Genomic DNA, 19,813 nt, shown 5'->3' on the forward strand with positions numbered 1-19,813 from the left:
ATAATTGGAGTGGCATTTATCTAATTTGTTTTTGAGATGGAAACAGGGTGTCAACTGGGCTGTGCGGGGCACTCTGGCTTGCCTAGACAACCTTCTCTTTTACGTTTACCATAGACCAGCCCAGTAGGATTTTTTTCTTTCTGAAAATGGCTAGCCCAGTTTTTTTTGTGATTTGCCAAGTAAGTCGCTTTCTCTGGCCTGTTGGGCTGCAAATCTTTCAAGACGAGGAGAGCTTCATTCGGCTGGCCGAGAAAATGGCCTATCAGTAACGAGAAATGGGCTATACATTTTTAAAACACATCAAACCGGCAATTAGTTTCAATTTTTTTTTTCATTTTGAGATTTTAAATTGCGTTGATTTTTATGCATGGACAATTTGTTGGATTTTATAGTGATATACATTTATTTTTAAAATCAGTTTGAATGTGACTCGAAATTTTGGGATTAAAAACAGTTCGGACCGCACCGAAATATGCAAAATTTCGTATAAATTTTTAACCGTGGCCACAATATGGGCTGTAATGCTAACAAATAGAATATGGGCTCCAAAAAAACCTTAGGAATTAGCAAATGGGCTGTAAATTATTAGAAATAATGGCAGATGGGCTGTATGCTGTTTTCCACAGATTTGAGGCTTTCCTAAAAAAAAGGTTGACGCACAAGCAGTGACTGTTGGATGTCCATCCAACGGCCGTCGTGCTTCTTCAATCTCTGTTCTTCCTATTCCAGCCACTCAAACAAGTGCCGGCGGTGCTGCCGCGCAGGCCTCACCGCCCCACCGTACTCCCATCGCTGGCGTAGCCATCCCTCTACTCACCCACACCTGCTGTTATTCTCCGGCGATGGTAGACGAACCAGTAAACCCTTGTACAGTCGTACTCCCCTCCGCGTGGGAAACAACTACCGAGTCTTCCCTGGCTCTGTTTCATTCCCTTCCTAGGCCTCGCCGTCGTCCACCGCCCAGGTGCTCTCGGCGCGGCCTGGTCAACGTGGTCAACGACCGACATGCATCTGAAGTGGATTGTACATGGAGAGGCTGACAGCTGGGTCCATGGCCGCACGCAAGGAAATGCCTCCTTATTACGCGCAAAATAATGATTCCTCCACCTGACATCTGGGACCCACCGAAAGGGCCTCTGTATTTCGTGAAAAAAACGTTACCGCCGCTGAAAGCTCGGACCCACCAGCTATATCCTTGCACACAAGGAAGTGCCTCCTTATTACGCACAAAAAAAATGAATACTCCCCCTGCTAGCTGGGACCCAGTATAGTGGGAGGCTGACTTGTGGGCCTACTAAGTTGACGGGGATGGAGAGCTTTGTCAACTTAGTCAATATGCACGATTCTAGCTCCAGTGACCGTACGATGTCCATCCAGCGGCCGTAGTGCTTACTCAACCTCTGGCCTTCTTGCTCCAGCCGCCCAAACCAGCGCCGGTCGTGCCTCGTGCTCCTGTACGTGGAGAGGCTGACAGCTGGGTCCACGGCGGCCGCAAGGAAGTGCCTCCTTATTACACGCAAAATAATTGTTCCTCCACCTGACAGCAGGGACCCACCTGACGGGCCACCGTATTTCGTGAAAAAAACATTTCCACCCTGACTGCTGGGACCCACCAGCTACATCTTCGCATGCAAGAAAGTGCGTCTGGGCAAAAAAACGATTCGCCCCCCTGACTGCTGGGACCCACTAGCTACATCTTCGCACGGAAGGAAGTGCCTGACAGTCGGGACCCACCTGGTCGAAGCATACGTAGCATTGTCATTCTGGTCGCGAACGTGTACGTACATACTGGTCGATGTAGAGGCGCGCACGTGTCGTAGTAGAGGTGCGCACGTAGCATGTACACGTACGTACAGCGGCCAGTGTGCAAGAAAGAAAATACGGCCACGTACGTATATACGGGCGGGGTCTCGAACGCCTACTCACGCATACGTACGGCCAGGGCTCGTGTACATGGCTGGGTCGGAACAGAGAAACAGTGTCGTTGTCGTGTTCATGGGGAGCCAACCGGCTGGGTAGGAACGGAATGCGTCGTCGTGTTCATCTGGAGGGCTTGGACGGAACATCCGATGGAAATGAGGCTTGGCGTACCGCAGAACGGAGGAAACGGCCTTGTGTTTGACCGGCCACGGTCAAAACGGGATCCTTTTCATCGGGAGGGGTCTGGCGTACCGCAAAACGGAGGAAACGGACCTCCTATGGGCAAAATGGGGTCTTGTTGATCGGGAGGGGTGTGGCGTACCGCAAAACAGAGGAAACGGACTTGTGTTGGAGCGCTACGGTCGAAACGGGGGTCCTGTTCATCGGGAGGGGTGTGGCGTACCGCAAAACAGGACTCCACGGGATACTGTTCATCTCCACCGTCGACCCCCTCCATCCTCCATGGGCTACTGTCCATCCACCGTCGACCTCCTCCAGCCTCCACCTGCGACTCTTCATCCACGGGCTCCTGTTCATCCAGCCTCCATCGCGCGCTACTCCACCGGCTACTGTTTAACCAGCCCTCTCCACGGGCTCCTGTTCAACCACCCCTCCACGGGCTACTATTCATCCAGCCCTCCACCGTCTACTGTTCATCCAGCCCTCCACGGGACGGTCCTGTTCATCCAGCCCTCCACGGGGTCCTGTTCATCCAGCCCCAACCGGCTCGATCGATCGGGGTCCTGTTCATCCAGAGGCAACACCATGGGGTCCTGTTCATCCACCCCCACCGGGAACTGTTCCTCCAACCCCCCAGCAATGCTCACTGTTCATCCAGAGGCAGCATCGACCGGCTTCTGTTAGCAGCAGTAGCAAAGGAATCACTCGATCAGGTTCAGTTAACAGCCATCGATCGATCGCTCGGGTTCAGTAACGCGTAGCCTGTAGTGCAATCGCTCGGGTTTAGTAGGCGAACGCCTTGCTCTGGTTCAGTTAGAGCCCAACGCCTCGCACCCACGCGCGTGTGTGCACGAGAGAAACGCGCAAACCTCCGTGCATCGCTTGGCCCGGACCACCCACCGTAACCGGGAACACCCAGATATTTTCCTAGCCCTCGCTTCTACCACGGTTTTTTCCGTCATGGACGACCCAAAGAATGTCATGCAGCTGCGTCTCCGGCCCGCCCAGGACGAAAAGCCCATTTTTCTGTCATGATTTTTTGTCATAGAAGTAGGAGCCCACCACATCTATGATGATACCGGGTTTTATCACAATTATCGTCTGAGAAGTGTCATAAGTATGATAGAATTTTTTTTCGTTCGGCCCAAAATGTCACGCATGTGTCTTTTTGTTGTAGTGACAAGAAAACACGCACCACTACCACCATCTGCTAGGAGTACACCTTCCGGTTCCGCACAGAGCTCTTCTTTATCCATGGCATCAACAGGGCAAACACATGATATTATTTGTCATAGGTTCAAGGGTGGAGGTCATTATGCAAGAGAATGCCCATCTAAGCGTGTGATGATTGCTACTGAGGATGGTGGGTATGAGTCCGCTAGTGACTATGATGAGGAGACTTTGGCTCTTATTACAAGTGAAGAACACGGCGGAGATGATTCTGATCATGAGACGCAATACATGGCTCCTGAAGATGCTGACAGGTTTGAAAGTTTAGTTGCTCAACGTGTTTTGAGTGTGCAGGTCACACAAGCTGAGCAAAATTAGAGGCATAATTTGTTCCATACAAAGGGAGTTGTGAAGGAACGTTCTGTTCGCGTCATCATAGATGGAGGGAGCTGCAACAACTTGGCTAACATGGAGATGGTGGAGAAGCTATCTCTCACCACAAGACCACATCCACGTCCTTACTACATACAATGGTTCAACAACAGTGGCAAGGTTAAGGTAACACATACTGTTCGTGTGCATTTTAGTATCTCCACATATGCTGATTATGTTGATTGTGATGTGGTACCCATTCAAGCGTGTTCCTTATTACTTGGTAGAGCATGGCAATTTGATAAAAATTATGTACACCATGGTAGAAACAAGTAGTATACTCTTGTTCATAAGGATAAAAATATTACTTTGCTTCCTATGACTCCTGATTCCATTTTGAAAGATGATATTAATAGAGCTAATAAAGCAAAATAGGAGAAAAATAAGAGTGGAAATCAGATTGTGGCAAAAGAATTTGAGCAACAAATGATGCCTAATAATAAACTATCTAGTGTTGCTTCTGAAATTAAATTGAAAAGTGCATGTTTACTTGCCACCAAATCTGATATTGATGATCTAGATTTCAGCAAATCTGTTTGCTATTCTTTTGTGTGCAAATAGGCATTATTTTCTTTCGAGGATGTACCTTCCTCTTTTCCTCCTGCTGTCACTAACATTTTGCAGGAGTTCGCTGACGTCTTTCCACAAGACGTGCTATCGGGATTACCACCTATTCGAGGGATTGAGCATCAGATTGACTTAATTCCCGGTGCTTCGCTGCCAAACCATGCACCATACCGTACCAATCCAGAGAAGACGAAGGAGATTATGCGTCAAGTACAGGAGTTGCTCGACAAAGGTTATATACGTGAATCTCTTAGTCCTTGTGTTTTTCCTATTATAGTAGTGCCAAAAAAGGATGGTACGTCGCGTATGTGTGTTTATTGTCGATGCATTATGCCGGTGTACAAAAGCAGGGGCCTTTCTGTACCCCTTTACTTGTGCACGGGCAGTCGTAGCCACACCCGCGGCCACGCTTGGCAGAGCAGAAGAAGCAAAGGTACTAGGCCGCCAAGGCAGCACTCAAGTCAGAAGTATGAAGAACAGAGGGGCAAGGTGGATCCCCCCGGCAAAACCCTTGCCCGGGTGGCCAACGCAGCCCCGGCAAGGCCCTTGCCGGGGCGACTTACCCGACACCAGCAAGGCCGCCGCCCTTGAGCCTGAGAGTTCCGACACCATCGACAACGTCAAGACCAAGGCTCGGGAGCGCCTGCGTGGTGGCATGCAGATCTTTGTGAAGACCAAGGGCCTGCAAATCTAGATAAGAACCAGAAGATGAAGACTCCCGACAAGATCCTTGCCAGGGCCAAGACGAAGACCCCCGGCAAGATCCTTGCCAGGGACGAGCGAAGACCCCCGGCAAGTTCCTTGCCGGGGACAGAGACGAGACCCCGGCAAGGCCCTTGCCGGGGACATCTGCGGGGCCACAACCAGGCCCGCACCTGCCAAGATTTCGCTGCCCCATGGCCGTTCCGACGCAGCAGCCAGCCTGCCAACTAGGCGCGCACGTGCATGGCAGCAAGCAACTTCTAGGCCAACTAGCCAAGCACTTGCGTGGTGGCATGCAGATCTTTGTGAAGACCCTGCCACTGCACCAGCTCAGCAACCAGCCAGACAGCGTGGCACTGCATGCCTCGTCGGCTTGGACGCGCGTCAGAGCAAGGCGAGGCGGCGACGGACGGGACGAGCTTCCTTGCCGTCCCCGATAAAGCAAGAGGACACGTAGGTGGCGTATTAAATGCGTTTGTCCCACGATGTCAGGGATAGACTTGTACACTGTAGATGCTTTCCACCTCCTGTGTGCCACTGTGGCGACCCCTTTGACATATAAAAGGAGGCCCGAGGCATACCGAGGAAGGATTCAGACTTTTTGGACTGGGCATGCAGCGCAGCTAGTTCAGGAGCTCAAGAACACCATATATACACCAAGGCAGGACTAGGGTATTACGCATCGTATGCGGCCCAAACCTGGGTAAAAATCCCCTCGCGTTGATCTTCTAGACCCGCTCTTTTTGCAGCTCCACGCCCCACCAACCGTAGTAGGGATTCCATGGTATCCCATAGGTGTCGTCCCTGAGCCCCGACATCTTTGGCGCACCAGGTAGGGGCGCTGAAGCTGTGAAAATCTAGTCTAGAAGTTAGTGCGTCGACTTCATCATCCCCATGCCCCCAAGAAGAAGGGGATCACAGCGATCGGATCATCCGGAGCCGGCCCATCTGCACTAGCACGGGCAGGCGACGGGGTGGCCGCGGATGGTGCCGGAGGCGTGGCCCGCGAGCATCCACGACACTCTGGCGATCAGAGCCAAGCGAGCGGCGTCGTTCGGGTCCAAGACGACGAGCCACACGCCGCTGGGTCGGGGCGGGGCCGTGTTGCCCACGGGGGGCGCGACAACCTCTATGACGCCCCAGCCGGCGCCCGCGCCACGGCCTTCCCAGGCCGCGCGCGTTGAGCAACGCCGTGACGTCAGTGCCCCCGGGTGCCGCCGCGGGAAGAGCCCTTTGCTTCATTCTCAGGACGCGTCGGGCCGGCATGCGCACCTGGACGCTGGCGGAAGCGGCGCGCGACCGCGAGACCGTGATAGAGCACCTTCTAACGTGGTTAGAAGTTGGAGCACGTCACAGTCCATGCAGCTTTCGCCACCACCCACGCCAACAGAAGTGTTGGCGCGCGTGCAACTGCTCCTCGATTTCCCTCCTACCGCGGAGAAGCTCGACGAGTGGAGATCCACCATTCGGAGCCTCATCAGCTTCGCTAATAAAGATGAACCGCGACCAGCGGGACCCTCGTGCCGGCGCCCCGTCGAGCTGGCGCATGCCAGTGGTGGGAGGACCGCGGCTGCTGCGACCACGGTGCACTCTCCACCCCCACGCCAGCAACAACAACCACCGGCTCGTCGGGCCTACGCCTGTGACAACGTTTCCACAACGTCGTCCGACCCGTGAGCCCGCTGCGACCGACGTCAAGTTCTTCGAGAGCAAGCTCAGGAGGACGCTCGAACCACCATCGAGCGGCGGCGAGAAGCGCGCCATCAATCAGATCGGCATACGGGGCCTACTATGGACCGCGCACCGCCGGGGGGCTCCGGCGACCTGCCTTACGAGGTGGGTTGTCCAGCCTTTACCTGTGAGCTACGACACTTCCAGTGGCCCACCCACCGCACGTTTAAGCCTAAGGTCGGAGAGAAGTACAACGGCAAGACTCACCTGTCGGAGTTCCTCAGCATCTACACTATCGCGATGCAAGCTGCCGGGGCTCGCGACGACAACGTGCTTGCCAACTACTTTCTGTTGGCGCTTAAGCCCAACGTCATGTCATGGTTGATGCACCTGCCAATGGATTCCATCTCTTCTTGGTCGGATCTGTGCCACGAGTTTGTTGGCGCCTTTACCGGAGGCCACCAAGATCCTGGCGAGGCGAGTGATTTGCATGTCATCCCCCAGAAGGATGGTGAGTCCCCGCACAAGTACATACAAAGGTTCAGCCGTGTGCAGTACAACATCCCAGATGATCATCCCGCCGCTATCATCAGTGCATTCCATCAGAGTGTGCGCAACCGCAAGATGCGCGAGGAGCTGGCGATGAACATGGTTAAGGATGTAGCCGAGCTGTATGTTCTGGCCGATAGGTGCGCTTGGGCTGAAGAAGGAAGGAAGTACCCCGAAGAAGATGCTGGCGCGGAAACCGACTCCACAGACAAAGACGCCGTCGCCCCGGCGAAGAAGGGCCGACGCCGCAATAGGAAGCATAAGGGCAAGACTGTGCTTGCCGTCGAGGGATCCGGCGACCCCGGCGCCGCCAAGAAGGCCAAGGTTGACGACCCCGGCAAGGAAGTTGCCGGGTGCGCCACCTGCCGGGCCTTGGCGGCTGCCGACAAGCCAGGAGGCTCCGACAAGTAGTGCTGCAAGATCCATCGCACCAAGGGCCATGACCTCCAGAACTGCCGACAGGTTGAGCTGCTTGCAGAGAAGAGAAAGCTGAGTATGAAAGACGGGACAAGGAGAAGGGTTAGGATGGTGCTGAGGGATCCGGCAAGAAGCGTGGCGGCCAAGGAGGTCGCCGCGGCAAAGATAATCAACAAGAGAGGCCCGCTTGGGGTCGTCATAAGAAGGAGGAAGATGATGACCATGATGAGGATGACAGGTCCACCGAGCACGAGTTCCAGAAAGCTACGGAGGCCATGTGCGTCGACGGTGGCGCCTCGTTGCATACCTCTCACCGCCAACTGAAGCAGTGGGCACGTGAGGTCACTGCGGCAGAGCCATCGTTCGACACCCAGAGGCCACTGAAGTGGTCCAACACGCCTATCATTTTTGACACCAAGGACCACCCTGATCACACAACTGCGGTCGGGTGTTTGCCATTGTTGGTTTAACCGACAATACGCAACCTCAAGGTGACAAAAGTGCTAGTTGACGGTGGGGCCGGTCTGAATTTGATCTCACCCGCCGTGATCGAGAGGCTGCAAATCCCCGATGGAGATCTCGAAGAGACGGGCACGTTTCAAGGGGTCAACCCAGGGAGGAGTTAGCCGAAGGGTAAGATCACATTGCCCGTTACGTTTGGAGGCGGGCTGAACTATAGGACGGAGGAGATCATTTTTGATGCCGCCAAGATCCCCTTGCCCTATAATGGGATACTTGGCCGCCCAGCCCAAGTTCATGGCGGCGTCACACTACGCCTACAACACATTGAAGATGCCCGGGCCAATGAGCATCATCACCGTCCTCTCCAACAAGAAAGACGCGCTCATTTACGCCGACCAACTCTATCGGGAGGCAGGTGCAGTAGCTGCCGGCAAGGCACTTGATCCTGCCGCTGAAGCCCCGAGACGGAAGAAAACCGACAAGACCTCTTCCGGCAAGACCTCCTGCACCCACTCCGGCAAGCGCACCTCTTCGGAGTGCTGTGCTCCCATCGAGGACGGGCCATAGAGCTCCACCGGCAAGAGCAAGAAGTCCAAGGCAGCACCACCTGAGACCAAGAAGGTGCCCGTCAAGGAGGACGACAGGGGAGGGGCTTTTACTATAAGCTCCACCCTCGACAGCAAATAGGAAAGCGCACTCGTCGCCTTCCTGCGGGCGAATGTCGATGTATTTGCATGGCAAGCATCCGACATCCCCGGCGTTCCCAGGGAGGTGATTGACCACCACCTTCCTGTCTGTCCCCATGTGAGGCCCGTCAAGCAGAAGGTCAGAAAGCAAGCTTTGGAGCGACAAGAGTTCATCATCGAAGAGATCAAGAAGTTGGAGGCGGCAGGTTTGGTCAGAGGAGTGCTCCACCCCACGTGGTTGGCCAATCCAGTGGTAGTGCGTAAGGCAAATGGGAAGTGGAGGCTGTGTATTGACTACACAGATATCAATAAGGAATGTCCAAAGGATCCTTTCCCCTTACCACACATTGACCAGATAGTGGACTCCACTACCGGGTGTGACCTGCTGTCATTCCTCAACGCCTACTCAGGATACCACCAGATCTTCATGATGAAGGAAGACGAGGAAATGACCGCGTTCATCACCCCTTGTGGTACGTACTGTTTTGTACGGATGCCTTTCGGGTTGAAAAGCGTTGGTTCGACATTTGCCCGAGCAGTCCAATTGGTTTTGAGCCGCTGCTGCATAGAAATATGGAAGCCTATCTGGATGATATAGTAGTCAAAACCAAGGATAAGGCCACGCTTGTGTAGGATCTGGAGGAAACATTTGCCAACCTACGCAAGATCAACCTCAAGCTCAACCCAGAGAAGTGCGTGTTCGGCATCCCATCCGGCAAACTTCTTGGGTTCTTTGTGTCTCAACGTGGAATCGAAGCAAATCCCGACAAGATCAAAGCAATTGAGTAGATTGAGGCGCCAAGACGAGTCAAGGACCTCCGTAGGCTTGCCGGTTGTGTTGCTGCTCTAAGTAGGTTCATCTCCAAATTTGCTGAGCGCGCCCTCCCCTTCTTCAAAGTTCTGAAGAAGGCGGGTCCAATGAAATGGACTCCGGAGGTAGAGGTAGCGCTGCAAGATTTGAAGAAGTACCTCTCCTCCACGCCAATACTAGTCGCACCTAAACCGCAAGAGCTGTTGCTGCTATATCTAGCGGCAACGAATCAAGTTGTTAGTGCTGCGCTAGTGGCACGGGGACAATCCAAGGAAGAAGCAGCAGTAGCAGCAGAGCCGTCGGATGATGAGCCAAAGCTCTCCCCGGTAGGGCCTGATGCCGGCAAGGCAGAACCCTCTGCAGAGCCTGGTCCCGGTAAGACGGAGTCCGCGCAAGCGGGCAAAGTCGAACAAAAGAAGAAGGTGGTGCAGCACCCAGTTTATTTTGTTAGTTCCCTCTTGCAGGGGGCTAGATCAAGATATTCTGGCATGCAGAGGCTACTTTTCGGCCTCCTCATGGCCTCGAGAAAGTTGCACCACTATTTCCAAGCACATGAGATCACCATCGCCAGCCGCCTCCCTTCGCAACGAATCTTGCACAACCCAGATGCGACTGGGAGGATTGTGGAGTGGGCGTTAGAGCTGTCGAGCTTTGGCCGCAAGTTTGAAAGTACTTCAACGATCAAGAGCCGAGCCTTGGCAGAGTTCATAGCTGAATGGACTGCAACGCCCAACGGAGAGATTCAAGAGACAACCCTTCCCGACAAGGAGACGTGCCGCGATTGGATTATGTACTTTCATGGAGCTTTCTCACTGCAAGGTGCTGGTGCCAGCGTGCTACTCGTCGCACCCACCGGAGAGCGCCTCAAGTACGTAGTCCAGATGCACTTTCCCTGGGAAAAATCAACGAACAACACGGCGGAGTATGAGGGATTGCTTGCCGGTCTCAGGATCGCGGCAGACCTAGGAATCAGGAAGCTCATCATCAGAGGTGATTCACAGCTCATCGTTAAGCAAGTTAACAAGGATTATCAGAGCCCGTTGATGGAGGCCTATGTGGATGATGTGAGGAAGATGGAAGAGCGTTTTGACGGACTACAAGCAGAGCTTGTTCCCGAGCAGAGAACAACATTGCCGACGACCTGTCGAAACAAGCTTCCCTCAAGTTGCCTGTGGAACCAGGTACCTTTGTGCTTCAATTAACTCAGCCATCCGTTGAGCCATCAGCAGGACAAAACAAGTGAAGGAAGGCAGGCCCCGACAAGTACTTTCCCGCTGAGCTCCCAGGAGCTACCGGCAAGGAAGTTGCCGGGTATCCCAAGCTTGCTGAGGAGCAGCAACCTCCGGCAGGGCCCCAGGCCCTAACCGTAGAGGCAATTGCCCCTAGGCCGAAGATGAGCCTTTGGTCCTTGCCGTCGAGCCCCAGGCTCCGGCATGGGCACATCGCACCGTCCGTTTCCTCCAAACGGGGGAACTCCCTGAGGAACAGGAAGAAGCAGAGAAAGTAGCCCGTCGGTCCAGCATGTACCAGTTTGTGGATGATACCCTATACAGAAGGAGACCAAATGGTGTGAAATTGAAGTGCATTCCTTAGGAGGACGGACCGAAGCTGTTGGCGAAGATACATGGAGGCATATGTGGCTCTCACATAGGATCAAGGGCCCTTGCCGGCAAGGCATTCCGGCAAGGTTTCTTCTGGCCCACCGTTCTCCAGGATGCAACATCTCTACTAACCAAGTGTGAAGCGTGCCAGTTCCATTCAAAGAAGCTTCATCAACCAGCCCAAGCCCTTCAAACGATTCCTCTTTCCTGGCCCTTTTCGGTCTGGGGGCTCGACATACTGGGCCCCTTTCCCCGTGCTGTCGGGGGCTTTAAGTACTTGTACGTCGCGATCGACAAGTTCACGAGTGGCCAGAAGTGGAACCGGTGAGAAAGGTGACAGCACAATCAGCCGTCAAGTTCTTCAAGGGACTAGTCTGCCGTTTTGGTGTGTCGAATAGAGTCATCACCGACAACGACACGCAGTTCACAAGCCGCACCTTTATGCAGTATATCCAAGACCTCGGTGGCAAGGTTTGTTTTGCTTCTGTTGCTCATCCTAGAAGTAACGGCGAGGCTGAGAGGGCAAACGCAGAAGTGTTGTGAGGCCTCAAGACCAGGACTTTTGACAGGCTACACAAATGCGGAAGGCGCTGGATTGATGAGTTGCCAACGGTTCTTTGGTCGATCAGAACGACGCCAAATCGAGCCACTGGCCAGACACCCTTTGCCCTGGTGTACGGGGCAAAAGCAGTTCTCCCCACAGAACTCATATACGTGTCACCTCAAGTGCTCGCTTATGATGAGCTTGAGTAAGAGCAGTTGCGCCAAGATGATGCAACACTCCTTGAGGAAGATCGTCTTCGGGCTGCTGTGCGAGCCGCTCGCTACCAACAAGCCTTGCACCGCTACCATAGCCGCAAGGTCCATGCCCGAAGCCTTGAGGAAGGCGACCTTTTTCTTCGGCGAGTCCAATCCACCAAGAATTCCATCAAGTTGACGCCAAAGTGGGACGACCCTTATCGGGTAATACGAGTCACCAGGCCCAGCGCAGTCCGCCTGGAAACCAAAGATGGTATTCCAGTGAGCAACTCCTGGAACATCGAACATCTTCGCAAGTTTTACCCATAAGGCGCGGTTTCCGGGCCTACCGGCAAACCACTTTTTGTACAAGCCTTGCCGGCAAGGCATGTAACCCTTTGTACAAAGCCAGGTGCAGACCCTGAGCAACAGATAAATAAATGAAGCGCTGGCGCCCTAGAATTAGCATGCATGCTAGGTTGAGTCTCCCTCTCTGGTAGGGTTGATAGTGCTTGGCGGCAACTAACCCCTAGCATAGAGGTAGAGTGAGTGTCTTTCTGTCTCTTCCAGTCCTTTTTGGCTCGCAGGCTGCACAGGCGCTTCTGCAGAACTGTTTGGAGAAAAGAAGACTGACCGACACCCCCGACCCCGGCAAGCCGAGGTTGCCGGAGGCTGCAGATTCAGATAAGCTTTTTCTCCCCCGCTATGCACTTCCGTATGAAACTTGAACGTACGAAACTTCATTCGTTCCTATGCCACCGTGCTCCCTCCTTCCTATGCCCGAAACCTCTTTCAGGCTGGAACTTGGTTGTAGTTGCGGTGGAAGGGAAACAAACGAAGGGCCCGATCCTACTTTACCCCTACTCCTGCCAAGGGCGTGGATATAATCATGGTATAAAGCGGGAGGACAACAAGGTTTGTTGCCGGGCGACGTTGTTTGCTTAAAATAACAAGGACTCGCTCCTTAGTGTGGGCCTCGCTCACGCACAAAAGAACCCGACAAACACCCTTTTTCATTAATACGTTAATTAAACAAGTACAATTCATACGGAACGTAAAAATGAGCAAGGGGTTACAAAGTCTAAATTCGACAAGTGCCCGCAGGCTTAAGTTATAAAAAAAGATAAGATGCCCGTAATCCCTTTCTTGTCCCTCTCCTCAGGAAGCGGATCAGGATAGCAGGAGGGCAAAAGGAGTGCATAGGCAAGGTACGAGCAACAGAGGGCGCCAGGAGAACGTCCCCGTGGCCGCCCAGAAGAGGGTTGGTGATGGCGGTGCCGGGGAAGAAGCCGACAGATGAGGCAGCGGGGCGGCAATGCGAGACGAAGGCGTCGATGCCATCATACTCCGACTTGAAGGCTCGCCACCCGCCTTCTTCATCTTCTCCGGCCTCCCAGCGCCAGCCGCCAGAAGCAACGGCCCCAAGAAGTTCAAGGAGCTAGCTGAAGGAGCCGCCGCCAAGAACTACCCCCCGGCAAATCATTCTGCCGGGGAGAAGGCCAGGTGCAGTTGGTGCTGCTGCCGGCATCGCCTAGGGACGGGGCATCCGACGCCTAGTCGGACCCGTCCCCCTCGTCCTTCCCACTGGTCCCCTCCTCATCGCCATCGCTCGAGGAGGAGCTCTCATCGTCGGTCGAGCTCTCCGCGCAGCACCCTAACCTGAATCCCGAGCGCGCGAAGACCTTGACGGAGAGCAGGTCGCTCTCCACTAATTTGAAGTGGAGAACGTGACCCTTCATAAGGCAGTGGGAGTGTGCGAAGGTTTTCCAACCCTGACGAAGAAGCATTACATGCGGGACGGGGAACCTTGTGTTCGCCCACATGTCGCCATTGCAACACCCCTTCGTGTGAAGCCTCAACCTCGGCGGCTGGTCGATCTCCAGCACCCTCGTGAACGCCTCTGGCAGACGAAGGCGGCTACGCGGCAGCTCACGCAGCAGCAAGATGAACTCCAGCGATGTGTCTCCGATGTGGCCACTCAAGGCAGCAGGAGGAGATGGTGGCGGAGACAGTGGCGTCGCGGGTGTCCCCCTTCCACGCCCACCTCTGCCTCGACCACCTCGCTGACCGCGACCCCGTCCGGTGCCTCCGCCTTGAGCGTTTGGCTCTTCTTTAACCACCATGGCCCTCTGGCGAGAGGAAGACCTGGTCGCCTCCGTAGAAGGACGGCCGGGGCCATGCCCTCTCACCATGGCAAAGAGAAGAAAGAGACCAGGCGAGGAGAAGACAAATGCAGAAGGACGCTGTCCCTCTCCCCTCTTTATAGAGGGGATGGTCCTAGGCTCGGACCCCCCAACCTGAGGCGGGCGCCCCAATCGACCAATCCGGCCGCCAAGGGCGCGAGGAATCAGGACCGACCCGCTGCTCCAATCAGCGGCGCTCGGCTCCCGCCTCGGCATTAAAGCTCGTGCCCTCCGTGTCCACCACGTGCCCTCTTTTTTATGGGGAAGACGCGGGCCGCCTCTTTACTATTTACCGCGAGGTGACGCAAGCACGCTGCAACCGCCCCACGCACGACCCCCACGTCACGCACTCAATGCGGGTCGTGGGGAAGTGCAATTGCCGAGGGCGTTACCACAGTCAAAACACTGTCACACGTCCCCGCACAACGTTCTGGGCCTGGCCCAACAATGTTCCATGCTTATGTGTGTCCCAGGCCCGGGGGCTCCTGTCAGTGTACAAAAGTAGGGGCCTTTCTGTACCCCTTTACTTGTGCATGGACAGTCGTAGCCACACCCGCGGCCACGCTTGGCGGAGCAGAAGAAGCAAAGGTACTAGGCTGCCAAGGCGGCACACAGGTCAGAAGCATGAAGAACAAAGGGGCAAGGTGGACCCCCCTAGCAAAACCCTTGCCGGGGTGGCCTATGCAGCCCTGACAAGGCCCTTGCCGGGGTGACTTGCCCGACACCAGCAAGGCCGCCGCCCTTGAGCCTGAGAGTTTCGACACCATCGACAACGTTAGGACCAAGGCTCGGGAGCGCCTGCGTGGTGGCATGCAGATCTTTGTGAAGACCAAGGGCCTGCAAAACTAGATAAGAACAAGAAGACTAAGACCCCCGACAAGATCCTTGCCGGGGACAAGACAAAGACCCCCGGCAAGATCCTTGCCGGGGACGAGCGAAGACCCCCGGCAAGATCCTTGCCGGGGACAGAGACGAGACCCCGGCAAGGCCCTTGCCGGGGACATCTGCGGGGCCACAACCAGGCCCGCACCTGCCAAGATTTCGCTGCCCCATGGCCGTTCCGACGCAGCAGCCAGCCTGCCAACTAGGCGCGCACTTGCGTGGCAGCAAGCAACTTCTAGGCCAACTAGCCAAGCACCTGCGTGGTGGCATGCTGATCTTCGTGAAGACCCTGCCACCGCACCAGCTCAGTAGCCAGCCAGCCAGCGTGGCGTTGCATGCCTCGTTGGCTTGGACGCGCGTCAGTGCGTGGCGAGGCGGCGACGGACGGGACGAGCTTCCTTGCTGTCCCCGATAAAGCAAGAGGACACGTAGGTGGCACATTAAATGCGTTTGTCCCATGATGTCAGGGATAGACTTGTACACTGTAGATGCTTTCCACCTCCTGTGTGCCACTGTGGCGACCCCTTTCACATATAAAAGGTGGCCCGAGGCGTACTGAGGAAGAATTCAGACTTTTTGGACTGGGCATGCACCGCAGCTAGTTCAGGAGCTCAAGAACACCAAATATACACCAAGGCAGGACTAGGGTATTACACATCGTTTGTGGCCCGAACCTGGGTAAAAATCCCCTCGCGTTGATCTTCTAGACCCGCTCTTTGCGTAGCTCCACGCCTCGCCAACCGTAGTAGGGATTCCCCGTGATCCCATAGGTGTCGTCCCTGAGCCCCGACACATTAATAATATTACTATTCGTTATGGACATCCTTGTTGGGAAACGTAGCATGCAATTTCAAAAAAATTCCTACGCTCACGTAAGATCTATCTAGGAGATGCATAGCTACGAGAGGGGGACAGTGTGCCTATGTATCCTCGTAGACCGAAAGCGGAAGCGTTTGACAACGTGGTTGATGTAGTCGAACTTCTTCTAATTCCGACCGATCAAGCACCAAACATACGTCGCCTCCGAGTTCTGCACACGTTTAGCTCGAAGACGTCCCTCGAACTCTTGATCCAGTAGAGTGTCGAGGAAGTAGATGAGTTCCGTGAACATGACGCTGTGGTGACGGTGATGGTGAAATGATCCGCGCAGGGCTTCGCCTAAGAACCGCGAGAATATGACCGAGGGTGTAATCTGTGGAGGGGGCGCCGCACACGGCTAACAGATGTTGTTTTTCTAGAGGTGCCCCCCACATATATATAGGTGGGAGAGGGAGAGGGCTGCAAGGGGCACCCCAAGTAGGAGTAATCCTACTTGGGCGCCTCCTCCAAGTCGGCCTCCCCCCTTCCATATCCATCGGAGGGGGAAGAAAAGAGAGGGGGGAGGGGAAGGAAAGGGGGAGAGCGAATCCTCCCCTTTCCTTCCCCCTTCCCTTCCTTTTCTTCTCCTCCTATTCAACTTATAGGGGGCGCACCAGCCCCTTTTGGGGCTGGTCTGTCCAACTCTTGGCCCATTAGGCCCATATAGCTTGCCGGGGGTTGCCCGGAACCCCTTCCGGTGACCCGATACGTACCCGGTACCCCTAGAACACTTCCGGTGTCCGAATACTATCGTCCTAGATATGAATCTTTACCTCTCAACCATTTCGAGACTCCTCGTCATGTCCATGATCTCATCCGGGACTTCGAACAACATTCGGTCAACAAATTACATAACTCATATAATAATATACCGTCAATGAACGTTAAGCGTGAGGACCCTACGGGTTCGAGAACTATGTAGACATGACCGAGACACTTTTCCGGTCAATAACCAATACCTGGATGCTCATATTGGCTCTACATATTCTACAAAGATCTTTATCGGTCGGACCGTTATGACAACATACGTTATTACCTTTGTCATCGGTATGTTACTTGCCCGAGATTCGATCATCAGTATCCACATACCAAGTTCAATCTCGTTACCAGCAAGTCTCTTTACTCGTTCTGTAATGCATCATTCGCAACTAACTCATTAGTCACATTACTTGCAAGGGTTATTATGATGTGCATTACTGAGAGGGCCCAGAGATACCACTCCGATACTCGGAGTGACAAATCCTAATCTCGATCTATGCCAACCCAAAAAACACATTCAGAGATACATGTAGAGCATCTTTATAATCACCCAGTTACGTTGTGACGATTGGTAGCACACAAGGTATTCCTCCTGTATTCGGGAGTTGCATAATCTCATTGTCAAAGGAATATGTATAAGTCTTGAAGTAAACAATAGCAATAGAACTTAACAATCATTATGCTAAGCTAATGGATTGGTCTTGTCCATCACATCATTCTCCTAATGATGTCATCTCATTCATCAAATGACAACACATGTCTATGGTTAGGAAAATTAACCATCTTTGATTAACGAGCTAGTCTAGTAGAGGCTTACTAGGGACATGGTGTTTTGTCTATGTATCCACACATGTATAAAGTTTCTGGTTAATATAATTCTAGCATGAATAATAAACATTTATCATGATATAAGGAAATATAAATAACAACTTTATTATTGCCTCTAGGGCATATTTCCTTCAGTCTCCCACTTGCACTAGAGTCAATAATCTAGTTCACATCGCCATGTGAATAACACCTATAATTCACATCGCCATGTGATTAACACCTATAGTTCACATCGCCATGTGATCAACACCCAAAAGGTTTACTAGAGTCAATAATCTAGTTCACATCGTCATGTAATTAAAACCCAAAGAGTAATAAGGTGTGATCATGTTTTGCTTGTGAGAGAAGTTTTGTCAACTGGTCTGCCACATTCAGATCCGTATGTATTTTGCAAATTTCTATGTCTACAATGCTCTGCATGGAGCTACTCTTGCTAATTGCTCCCACTTTCAATATGTATCCGGATCAAGACTCAAAGTCATCTAGATCGATGTCAAAGATTGCATCGACGTAACTCTTTACGACGAACTATTTATCACCTCCATAACCAAGAAACATTTCCTTAGTCCTCTTTAGGTACCTAAGGATAATTTTGACCCCCGTCCAGTGATCTAATCCTGGATCACTATTGTACCCCCTTGCCAAACTCATGGCAAGGCACGCAACAGGTCTGGTACATAGCATAGCATACTTTATAGAACCTATGACTGAGGCATAGGGAATGACTTTCATTCTCTCTCTATATTCTGCCGTGGTCGGGTTTTCGAGTCTTACTCAACTTCACACCTTGTAACATAGGCAAGAACCCTTTCTTTGACTGATCCATTTTGAACTGCTTCAAAAACTTTATCAAGGTATGTGCTTTGTGAAAGTCCTATCAAGCGTCTTGATCTATCTCTATAGATCTTGATGCCCAATATATAAGCAGCTTCATCGAGGTATTTCATTGAAAAATTCTTATTCAAGTATCCTTTTATGCTATCCAGAAGTTCTATATCATTCCCAATCAACAATATGTCATCCAGATATAATATCAGAAATGCTACAGGGCTCCCACTCACTTTCTTTTAAATACAGGCTTCACCATAAGTCTGTATAAAACCATATGCTTTGATCACCTCATCAAAGCATATATTCCAACTCCGAGATGCTTGCACCAGTCCATAGATGGATTGCTAGAGTTTGCACACTTTGTTAGCACCTTTAGGATCGACAAAACCTTCTGGTTGCATCACATACAACTCTTCATTAATAAATCCATTCAGGAATGCAGTTTTGACATCCATTTGCCAGATTTCATAAAATGTGGCAATTGGTAACATGATTCGGACAGACTTAAGCATCGCTACGAGTGAGAAAATCTCATCGTAGTAGACACCTTGAACTTGTTGAAAACCTTTTGCTTCAAGTTGAGCTTTGTAGATAGTAACGCTACCATCAGTGTCCGTCTTCCTCTTGAAGATCCGTTTATTCTCAATGGCTTGCCGATCATCGGGCAAGTCCACCAAAGTCCACACTTTGTTCTCATACATGGATCATATCTCAGATTTCATGGCCTCAAGCCATTTATCCGAATCTGGGCTCATCATCGCTTCCTCATAGTTTGTAGGTTTGTCATGGTCTAGGAACATGACTTCCAGAACAGGATTACCGTACCACTCTGGTGCGGATCGTGCTCTGGTTGACCTACGAGGTTTGGTAGTAACTTGATCTGAAGTTTCATTATCATTATCATTAGCTTCCTCTCTAGTTGGTGTAGGCCTCACATCAACGGTTTTCTGTGATGATCCACTTGTTAGGAAACGTAGTATTTCAAAATTTTGCCTACGATCACGCAAGATCTATCTAGGAGAAGCATAGCAACGAGCGGGGAGAGTGTGTCCACGTACCCTCGTAAACCGAAAGCGGAAGCGTTTAGTAACGCGGTTGATGTAGTCGAACGTCTTCGCGATCCAACCGATCAAGTACCGAATGCACGGCACCTCCATGGTCTGCACACGTTCAGCTCGGTGACGTCCCTCGAACTCTTGACCTAGCTAAGGCTGAGGGAGATTTCTGTCAGCATGACGGTGTGGTGACGGTGATGATGAAGTTACCCACGCAGGGCTTCGCCTAAGCACTACGACAATATGACTGAGGTGGAAAACTGTGGAGGGGGGCACCGCACATAGCTAAAGACCAACTTGTGTGTCTATGGGGTGCCCCCTCCACAAAAATATAAAGGAGGGGAGGAGGAGGCCGGTTGGCCACAAGGGGCGCGCCCAAGGGGGGGATTCCTACTCCTAGTAGGAGTAGGTTTCCCCCTTTCCTAGTCCAACTAGGAGAAGAAGGAAGGAGAGGGAGAGGGAGAGGGAAAGAGGGGCCGCGCCCCCCTCCCCTAGTCCTATTCGTACTCCC

Source organism: Triticum aestivum, chromosome 6D (genome assembly GCF_018294505.1).
Source record: "Triticum aestivum cultivar Chinese Spring chromosome 6D, IWGSC CS RefSeq v2.1, whole genome shotgun sequence".
NCBI classification, from domain to species: Eukaryota; Viridiplantae; Streptophyta; class Magnoliopsida; order Poales; family Poaceae; genus Triticum; species Triticum aestivum.